Source organism: Glossina fuscipes, unplaced genomic scaffold (assembly GCF_014805625.2).
Source record: "Glossina fuscipes isolate IAEA_lab_2018 unplaced genomic scaffold, Yale_Gfus_2 43, whole genome shotgun sequence".
NCBI classification, from domain to species: Eukaryota; Metazoa; Arthropoda; class Insecta; order Diptera; family Glossinidae; genus Glossina; species Glossina fuscipes.
The window spans coordinates 2,278,525-2,289,766 of record NW_023998427.1 but is presented as its reverse complement, the minus strand read 5'-3'; the positions used below and the strand labels follow the sequence as shown (position 1 = coordinate 2,289,766).

Here is an 11,242-nt window from a genome sequence, read left to right as displayed (position 1 = left end):
GACTACTATAACTCGGCGAAGAGTTTTCTGAGAGATGATGTAGGGGTTCACTTGAAGATGAGCTCTTTACTCAAAAAGCTAGCTACTAATAAGGAAATTCTAACCAGGAACCAGCTGGTAACTGGTTAGTAAAATTACGTAGGAGTAGTAGTTAGTGAGTGCATGGTAGATCGCCCCTGCCATGTCAGTGCAATGCCCGAAGCTTATAAATCTCGATGAAGGGTAGTTCTGGGGTTGGCTAACCCGGATGGTATGGCTAATCCAAAGGCAAGAGTAGTCTGAGTGGTCAGCTGCGCAAAGTACGCCTAAGGCTTTGTGTTATAAACTGGGAGCCACGGGGATCAGGAGCCCGCTCACTAAGCCATGTATGCCCGCGAGTAAATGATGGGATTGAAATTAAAGTAGTAACGAAAATTTATAATTTTCTCATATATCAGACATCTTATAAAAAATAAGATGCATTGGATTTACTCGATAAAGGGTTGATCTTTTCTCAATATATAAAATTAGAATAAATAAAATTAAAGGTGTTTTGGTCCTTTTTCCTTGAAGATGTACCTCTAAGGGGTGCATATTAGAGTTTTATAAATCCTTAAAATAATATGGATTTGACGGAAGGCTTTTTCTTCCCTTTTTGCCTATTTTTACACTTTAAATTATACGCTTTCAATTGTATATCCACGGATGCCTAGCGGCAATGGTGGTAATTGATTAACGGCGCTTGTGGAAACCTTACGGTGGAAGCACGCGCATTTTTCTTTCCACTTTTTTTGAATTTTTCGAGTTGATCAATTTGTGAGCCCTGACTGCTTGGGTATGACCCTTCGGGTGGTTCTGGTTGGCTATTCCAAGGCAAAGTGGAACAAATCGAGTGCAGCTAGGCCTCACCACTGACCAGAGTGGGTTTATTGAGCCATACACAATAAACAATCTCTTGTGCTGTTTAGGCCCCTAATTTATAGGGATTGTCTAACTCGCCAGGGGGCGTATATTACGCTTAAAGTGACTTGGGCCACCGTGGAGTTAAGCCATCATGGCAGGAACCCACGTCAAACTCAGGTTACAAATCTGTTTATCTATCTCTACATCAAAATTTTCTATTCCGTTTCGTTAAAACGTTGGGAAGGTAATAAACTGAAGACATTTTACTCGTCGATATTATAAAAATGGCTTCATGCAACCGACGAGAAGATTAACAAAAATTGATTGGTAAAAATTGAAATTTACCAAATACGGCGGATAAAAGGATTAACGAAAACATCAAAACAAAATATTGTTGTATCCATAACTTGTTTTCAGGATTTGTGAACAAAGCCGAGTGAGTTAATTCGTAATATTCGAACAGAGAAGTCGATAGAAAGGCTTGTGATATTTGAAAGGAGTGTTAATTAAAAATGAGTACCTATTACTCCTTGCATAAATAATTTTATGTAAATAAGCTTTCCTAAGTTGCTATACGCTGCACCACTTTCGGTACAAGGGTAGAGTAGAAGGCCTTAAGATAGACACTTCTTTTATTATACCGATTGATTCAGAACTATTTCAGAACTATCTTCTGGATCAAATTAAGACGGTCTGCCTATCTGTCAGGCTGTTTGTCTATCCATTCTTTCATTATATCGATTCAGAATCGTTTTTTTAATTCGATTTAAGCTTGTATGTCCGCCTGCCCATCTACAGACTGTCCAAAATTAGATAAAAATGGCAATTTCTGGTATTTCTCCATAATCACTAAATAGTAAGAAGTGCTTCGGCATTCTAAATTATATATGAAAAATTTTGTATCTGATGCGATAATTATCTTAACTTGCGGATCAGATAGATCTTATCTCTAGATCTCTTTGTGTATGTGGGTTCTCATGGAAAGTAAGTTCTTATATGGGGACAAAGTCTAATTTGTAGCTTTTTTCTCGACGAAAACAGGTGAACTTATAGTTCACCTGTAAAATCTTTAATAAGAAAATTAAATTTGCTAAATTTAGATCGCCTCAATTAAGGTTTTGGCAAGCATCTAACACCTAAGACAAATGATACAAGCACGACATAAACACTGTTAGCTTATTCATCCATATATTACATCGATCGAAATTAGATTAACATAGAAACTAATTTGTGTGGATCCAACGACTGACTGTAAATTCCATGGTAGCCCTTGGTAATTAACCGAACAATTTCACTATTGTCAATACAATTTTGTTTATTTACAAACTTTTATTTTTCTCCACTCAGAGCTAGTGTCAGATTATGAGAGCAGCCGTGACTTAGTGGTTGTGTTCACAATCGATAAGTGTTATATACACACCTTTATTCACCAAGCATTCACTATAACTACGACCAAAGTAAACTCGGCCACATTGAGATTTGTTTTAGTAGGCGCAATTCTTACCTACTCGGATACTCATGTGGATAAGAAGGACTAGATATAGACTCTTTTATTACACTTCAGAAGCACTTTTGAATCAATCTAAGCCTGTTTGTTCGTCTGACCGTACGTCTGTGTGTCCAACTTTGTTGTGTTCAACATACAGGTCGTGTGTTCAACAACAGGAAAAAATCTCTTGCAATATAATATTTTAGCTGTAGGTCATTACCGGGAAAGAATTTGCTAATTACACTAATCATAGGGTATAGCAAGAACAATAAATATTTGAGCAGTAATATCGTCTGGATTGGTCAGAATGCACAACTCCTAAAAAATAAAGGAAACTTTGTAAAGAGAAAATAGTCCAAAAAGGCAGCTTTTGAAACAGCCATGGAGCGTTATCACAGTTATTTCGAATGGACGGACTGGCTAATTAGGCAGACATACAAAGCAGCCGAAGATGAGTAATTTTAAAGAAAATCTTGCAATGACAATCGAAGTATTTGAAACCATTCAACCGTATGTTGGTGGAGACACGGAAGGAAACGGAGGTGGCAATCGGAAAAATCCTTTGATGACTGCATAGCTTGAACCTTAAAATTATTTTCTCGAATTCATTCTTCACCTAAGGAACCTAAGGAACGTACTGCATCGCTTAGAAATCTTAAAAATAATGTCATTATTGATATAATAATATATTTTATTTAAATTTATTTACTGCAAAAAAAAAAATAAAAATTCTTAGTTAAGGTATAATTGAATCAACACTAGCACGTAAAACTTTTGATAGATAAACTTAAATCGATTTAGAATCACTTTCTGAGTTGTTTTCTAGATCTGATCCTAAATCGATCGTTATAATAAAAGGTGGATCTGTTGTAAGGCCTTTTGAATGCTGTATGCAGCCGCACAAACCTATTATATCCTTTCGACACAAATAATGTAGAATATAATAATGCCTTCTACTATCTGTGCACTTGCCCTTCTCTCTCTACCTTTAAAGCTTTTTTCTTCTTCGTGCGTGAATCATCATTGGGAAAAGTAGTAATCATGCGACTATAATTAAATTTTGAGCGCGTTTTTCGATAACATCGAAAAACTTATTTCAAAAATGGTATCAGATGGCTTACTAAGAATGTTTGGCCGCCTTAATCACTCTTTTGCATCAATGTTTTTAACGTCATGTGAGTTCGGCACCGAAAATGCAGGTCGTCTTATAGAATTATCTACTAACAAATCCACTGCTTGGTGACGTTATAGAAATGGAAGTTTTATTTGAAAATAATGCAAAACATTTGTCGAAGCAAGTGGTAATATGAGGAAGCAATGAATATAGTGAATGTGGTTAGGCGAACAGCTTATTCCAGATTAGTACGTGTTGCTAATAGCATCCGTCAGCGGTGATAGTTTGCTTTAGGCTTTGAAGCAGATCACAATACACCACACCCTGGCAATCCCACTAACTGCAGAGAATGTATTTCACGCCACGAATATTCGGTGTCATCATCGACGCCAACCATTCGTCTGGCCCCACCTTTCAACAATTCAGCGACACCTTTTCTTGCATCAAACAGAAGAGAATAGAGGAAAGGTGTATGCATATAAACACCAGTTAATACTTCATTTACTTAATACATCGTACTAAACATCATTTTTGAAATCTAATTTTTTTTGCAATTAGCTACCACCTCCAGGACAGTTATGGAAATTAAGAACAATATTTGTGAACTTTGTCTTATTTAAATAAAGCTTTAATCTAGATGTAAGGGATGTAAGGGGAATTTCGGGCCGCTATGACTGATTTGTTTGTTCCGCTGATGGTAATTTAAATCTGACTTCATAATGATAAAAACTTGGTAATTGAGGAATTGCTCATTTATATTACAGCTTATTACGGATGAGAAAACGAAATGAACAATTAATAATTAATGTCGCGGAAATGTACCTCGTCATAAAGTCTCCTTAATAAAGAAGTAATTTTTTCATGAAAGAATACAACAGAATGAATCGAAAGATGCTTGAATGTTTGCGGTAAAAACATATTAAGGTAAATTTGAATCATTGCCTGTTGTCTGAGTTCTCTTAAGACGATTCATTTAAAAAAAACAACACGAGCGACATATACAAATTGTATATTGGTCAGCGATGGCAAGGTTACTTATGAGTTAATTAAAAGGGAAAGGAATCAATTTTTAACAGCCATATTAAGTAAGTATTGTAAGTATTGCGGATGGGTTGGTTGGATCATATCCATAAAAAATTAATTGTCTTATTAATGGCGAGTAGGCTTTCCCTAGTGGCTCTCACACGAATGTCATATGCTCGGATTTTGGTAAAGCGTTTGACTTAATTAGCCATAAATTATTGATCTTTCAACCACAGGCCTCTCTCCGGCTTCCCCTTATACTTAATGAAATGGATGGGCTCTTATCACCATAATAAATCGTTTAAGATTACGTTGAACTCCATTGCCTTCGATCAATTTACCGTGAAGTCAGATATTCCCTCAAGGCAGCCACTTAGGACCCTTATCTGTTTATCTTCTACATCTTCGGTGAGTTAAGTTAAGCCATATCTTAATGCACCCTTTTCTCTTCTTTTTCTTTGATATCTCCTTCAATCTGACTTACACAACGGTGGTCCAAGGACTCTTACGCTACAAAAAACCTATATATGAGCTTAATGAAACCTATATTTGAACGGGCGTCTGTTGTGTGGTCCCCTTCCTATAAGCGCTAAGTAGATTTAATAGAACCCGTTCAAAAGCAGTTCGTGCTCTTTACCCCTAGGAATTTGAGCTGGGACCTGCTTGCCTCTTTGACTTCTTACGCGAATAGTCTGCCTTTCCTAGCTTTACTGTCACTTGAAAAACGTAGAGGTGTCTGTTATGTTTCCTTCTTAGTTAAGCTAATAAGTGGTAAAATGAATTCGCCGACATTACTGCGTGAAATAAACTTCAATGTCTCGAACCGTCTCTCTACGCTCACAAAGCTTAGTCAATGTGTATATAATTATGAGCCTTTCAAATCTTTTAGAGTCCTTCGCGAAAAATATAAATTATACGTATAATTTAATCTTTAAATGCTATCCAATCAAATTTCTTCAATAAGCGCGCTTTGCCTATGTCGTATCTAGATTAGTTTTTGTTATTGATATCTTTGTAAACTTTGAAAGCTGAAGTACATTTCTTCCTTCTTATCGCTTGTCAAGCTTTAGCATGTTTGCAACAGCTTGGAGATTCGGATATACGCCGGATATGGGTGTGCCTCCGTATTAGATGTGTACATGTTTGTCTTTTCTCTCTGCTCTTTTCATTTTCTTGGTTTTTCTTTATATTTCTTTAAATACTTTGTAATAGTTGTAGATAATACTTGGCGTTAAAGTTATTTTTAAGAGCCAATTAAATTTATTTTAGCTGAATTTCATGTGTAAATAATATGTAAATGAATGTATTAATAAATATTATATATATGCATATAAATATAAGTGACATTATACACATTATTATAAGGCCCGTCAGGATGTTAAAAACACGCAACGGTTGGAGAGCCCTGAAAGCCATGCCTTTTAAATGAAATGAATGAGAAAATACAGATATAAACAAAGTACAATGCATAATTATGTGAAAGGCGGTAGGCTTGCTTGCATATATTGTCTGCATTTTTTTTACAGTCGTGTTTATAAAATAGAAAAGTGTTTCATTATTAATTACTCTTGAAAGAAATAAAAGAAGAAATTATGATGTGAAACACACTAAGTTCGCTTGATTCGTTTGAATAAAAGCTTACTCTTTTTCTCTCGCTGACATAAACGCTCTCTACGTTTGCTCTCAACAATTCCACTATTCAATTTAGATGTCGAACATGTTTGAAGTTGAAAGTTTGAAACTCAATTTGTATTATATTTTTTTAACTTCACTTGTTGAATTCTATTAATATTTATTTCGCACAACACAATTTCGTCAAACCTTTCAAACCTCTTTTACTTATAACGCGGGCAGATTGCAATAAACTGCACAACAATCTTATGAAGGCAGTTTTTCAAGTTACAGGCATTTCAAACAAAATCGAGTTTGTGCAAATCTTCTAAGCTAAAACGTAATTCGCGTCCATTACCGTAATAAAAAATATGTGAAATCTACGATTTGGTTTGAAAAGAATTGAAAACCTCTTCGAACTGCCGAGTTATATGCAAATAGTAAATTGGTTCGTAGATTTAACTAACTAAACGGTTTGAAGAGGCTTGATCGGCATTTGGACTATCTATGTGGCTCTATGACCTTTTGCTTATGCAAAGTATATAAAGTACATGTATGGTCGCTGAAAGGTAAGAATAAATCGAAGTTAAAAATATGTTTTTTTTTTTTTTATATGTTAATTTAATTAAGGTTTAGCGTTTTATATACATTATATAATGAATGTAAATAAATTACTTTACTTACTGTTTACCATTAAACATTAAATGCTGCTTGCTGCTTTGTAGTTTTCACCGCTATCATCTTTTTCACATTTGCTTTCGTAAAACAAAAGCATCAAACCATAATACAACTGCTGACTTGTCTTGTTATGGTTACTTTTGATAGAAAATCAAAACATCAGTTGCACTCCGTTCGTAGAGAGGAACAATTGGTTGTTTTACTCTCAGAGATTTCTTTGGCTGCTTGGCACTATTGTGCCATTCATTACTGGCATTGTTTTTATGAAACTTTATTTGCTTTGAGAGAAATGTCTTCGGTTAATCGTGTTTCAAGAAAAGAGATGAAATGTAGAGAGAATCATCAACTGCTTACAACTGCATATAAATTTAAACATTCCTAGATTTTATGTTATATTCCTTTTATTTTCTTATAACATAATAACAAAATGGGGGAAAAAAAAATAACGATAAATAATAATAATAATAACAATTATAAAAATGATAACAAAAACACTTCCATATCAACGGAGGCATGCATCGCATGCATACCACATATTACAATTTTGTTTACTTTTGAGAGGAGATTCCTTGGCATGCATAAGAATATCCATGAGCAAATTTTAGTCTCCATTCTTACTCTCAATCAGACACCGGTGCCTGCCCTAAGAACATACAGTAAAATAAGTTTTTCCTCTCCATTCTTACTCTCAATCAGACACCGGTGCCTACCATAAGAACACACAGCAAAGCAAATTATGCTCTCAACAAGATGTGTTAAACATCAAAACAATCCATATATACGACATACGTAAATATTTTAATTACTTTGAGACAAATGTCTTTTCTTAAAAAGTAAAATACTAATAAAAATTAAATAAATATATATATAAATATAGATATATAATATTTAATTATCCGCCTGAGTGGCCGAAGGCGAGGAATCTCGACTGGCAGCTCAATGGTCGTGGGTTCACATCTCAAATGCGATAGAGTTTTTAACAAAGCCGAAAGCCTTAGATGCTAGCGCTTTAAGAATTTAATCTTAGAATTTATTCTCTGGCTACTCTGGTTATAGTAATAATAATAATAATAATAATATTTAATAGCATATATTTGAAATTGAATTAATGCTTAAAGTTAATGATAACAATTCAATCCTCACATTTATATTTTTGTGATGTTAACAATAGGGATAATGTAATGTTATTTGATCAAAATAAAAAAATCCTTCAAATTCCTTGAATAATTGAATCTTTCATAAAATTGGTAAAGACATGACGAGGATGAAAGGCAGGATCGTGGTGCTTGCGGACATTATTATTATATATAATGAAAAAAGATCTATAGGCACACTCCCCTCCAAATCCACTAAAGCTATAAATGTATTTAAAATAGCTATGAATTCTGCTTGAACATGGGGTTACACAGTATCATTCCGACATTTCTCCACTCAATAGTGGTTTATAATTTTTTGAAATCCGAAAGGCTTGTAGATCTCCAGTTTTGAAAACCGCGTTCTTCCTCAAAATTACTATAAATACGCATTTATTTGTATTGCTTTTAATTTACCGAATATATAAAACAATAATATTATATAGAAATCATATGGTATGAATTACAAATGAAATGAAATGTAATGAAAAATCTCTATTTATTTGTTTCCTCCCAATCTCAGCGGTATCAGTCGGTTTAGTTTGATTTTTCCTGCTTTGTTGGTCGTCCTAGAACTTCTAAAGTCTCGTCTGTCTTGTGCTTTGCTTGCTTCAGTTTCTTCAATTTTTCGTTAAGTGGTTTAGTTGGCTCAGTTCCAAAAAATCCAATTTGACCTTATCTTAATGTAAATTTATCAATTTCAACTAATATCCCCGCCAATGGAGGGTATTAAAAGTGCGACTCATGCTAAAATTTTAATTTAAGCATTTAAAGAGAAGAGAGAACTCACTTTCTGAGAGTAAAATTTACTTTGCTGCACATTTTTTATGCAACGACCGTTTGACTTGCTTGCTGAGAATAAAATTTCATTTTCGAGAGCAAAATATACTTTGCTTGTGCATATGAAGCACACGAATAAAATTCATGTTGGAGTTCGTGAGCTGCATACATTTACAACATACATGACATACGTGTTCAGGTTCGTGATAATAATTTGTTCTGCTACGAAAATTCATACATAATCTCTCTATTTTCTCTATTTTCTCTTATTTTTTTTTGAACTTTTGAACGGTAAGGACGATAGGGTGTGCAAATTTCTTGTCGCGGGAGTTTGTGCGAAATAATATACGTAAATAAATACTGAAAAGAAGGCTATTAACACACAATAAATACTTCTACATATTGTTAATTAATTAAAATACACTTAGTATTGTTAATATAGTTTGTGAAAATATAGGCGAGATAAAGTTTTGCTGGCGAGAAATGGGAATCGAGAAAACCTTTTCATCAAAAAATTAAAGACCGTAACAATTTGTAAAACCTGTACGTGTAATATAATTGAATTATATTAAAAAACGAAAAAAGATAAAAAAACAAAAAAAAAAAAAAAAGTGGATATAAAGAAAATTCAATATTTCTCAGACAAAATAGGAAATTTGAAGAAAGTGGTTTTTTTTTTTTGTGTGTGTGCTTGTGTGTGTGTGTATTAAGATATATGTGTAAGTGCTTGTAGAAACGCTTCAAAGCCAAACCGAATCACTTGTCTTCATATTGCCAACGAAGTGTCCAATAAGTAAATGAAATAAATAAAATGTACGTAAGATCTACCGTGTGAAAAAAGAAGTTGTCTATCTGTCTTAACATTTAAGTAGAAAAAGGTTAAATTTCTAGCGTCTATTTATGTGTATAATATTGTGCGTACATTTTTTATATACATTCGATAATGTATAATAAAATAAGTTGTTTATTTGTTGAGCATTTATGTATATTTATTTATATATATATATATTTGTTCATGTATATTTTCGGTTTTTTTTTTAATTTTTTATATATATATATATATATATATATATTTTGGATGACAAGGAAGGAAGTGATTTGTAAACAAGTTTAATGCATTTCAAAGGAATGGAAATGAAACTATAAAAGGGGAAGGAGTGAGGGGAACAAAAAGCGACAAAGCAGAATAAAGAAGAATGAAAAGAACACCAACGTAAAAAAATATTGCAACAATTAAATTTTGCGACTATAAGCTACGTAACTAAACATATTTTTCAAGCAGTTTTTTTACAAATTATCATTTGGTGAAAGTTTTTTTATTTGCCGAGTTGAGCAAAAAAAAAAAAAAAAACTTTATATACATATATATCTATATATATATATATATATATATATATAACCAACAACCAATGCCAATAAACCGCCATTTACACAAACTTTTGTTTAGTGGTTCTGCTGTTGCTGCTGCTACTGCTGCAGTTATAAGTGATCGCTGTTATTAGCATTCATTTAGGTTGGTTGCTTCTAAAACGAGATGAGCAAGCCACTCGTAGTGTCTGTGCGTACATGCATATAAGTTTTTATGCATGTGTATGAATATGTATGTGTATTTGTATGTATGCATATACGTATAACACACATACACCTAAATTCATATATAGTGTCTCTATGAAATGCCTTTATTAATATATATATATATATATATATATATATACATATATATATATATATGTATGTATATATGCCGTGTATGACTTTTTGAAGAGGTATAAATAACTTGTCTAAAATAAAAAAAAAAAGTTTGGCTTCGAAAAAGTTTAGAAATCTTCAGCCACTCTAAAAAAAAATAAAAAAAACTTAATTTTACCCACGATTGTAGCTGTGAAATTGCCACAAGCTTTGAATATGAGCAACGATCAATGACCAGAGTCTTGAAAACAGACGACACAAAAAGATTTTGTTAAATAATAAAAACTGGAAATCTAAAACCTGTTTATTCGCTGTGCTTGCGGAGAATAGATGTGTGTCTACTTGTACGTCATAATTATTACTTGAGTTCGATTTCAATTTTTTTATGATTTCAACGGTTGTTTTTTTTTTTTTTTTTTTTTTTTTTTTTTTTTTTGTGATTACATTCTAGAACTTAGATTAATACGTTTTCTTAGGTATTACATTTTTTTCTTTTTTTGCGTATATGTTCAATACAGAGGGGAAAACATCTATATACATATATACTTATGTATTTATATATGTACGCATACCATAGTAATAAAGCATTTATTTGCACCTTTCCTACAATTTCAAAAAAGACAATTTTTAATCAATAATTTATGATAACTGTAGTAAAATTCCTTTTGATACATTTGTATGAGTTTTCTCTACTGCCTAATTAACGAACTGTAATTTGTTGAACTTTTTTCTTTCTTTAATTCCCTTAATAAGTGAGTCCGATCAAACTTTACAAGTTTCTCTCTCTTTCCGTCTTTCTCTCTCTCTCTCTCTCTCTCTCTCTCTCTCTCTCTCTCTCTCTCT

General features: G+C 32.9%; 1 protein-coding gene across 8 annotated transcripts in view; it reads left to right on the top strand.

Annotated features, from left to right (window-relative positions):
* The first annotated feature begins 8,954 nt into the window (after positions 1-8,954).
* LOC119637205 (low-density lipoprotein receptor-related protein 2) overlaps positions 8,955-11,242 on the top strand; it is a 150,982-nt gene continuing 148,694 nt past the window's right edge. For 6 of the 8 annotated variants that reach the window (XM_038033062.1, XM_038033061.1, XM_038033060.1 and 3 more), the window contains exon 1: positions 9,008-9,523. The gene's annotated coding sequence lies outside the window, so the exon portion shown is untranslated. The other 2 variants (XM_038033063.1, XM_038033064.1) reach the window with 2 other exon arrangements.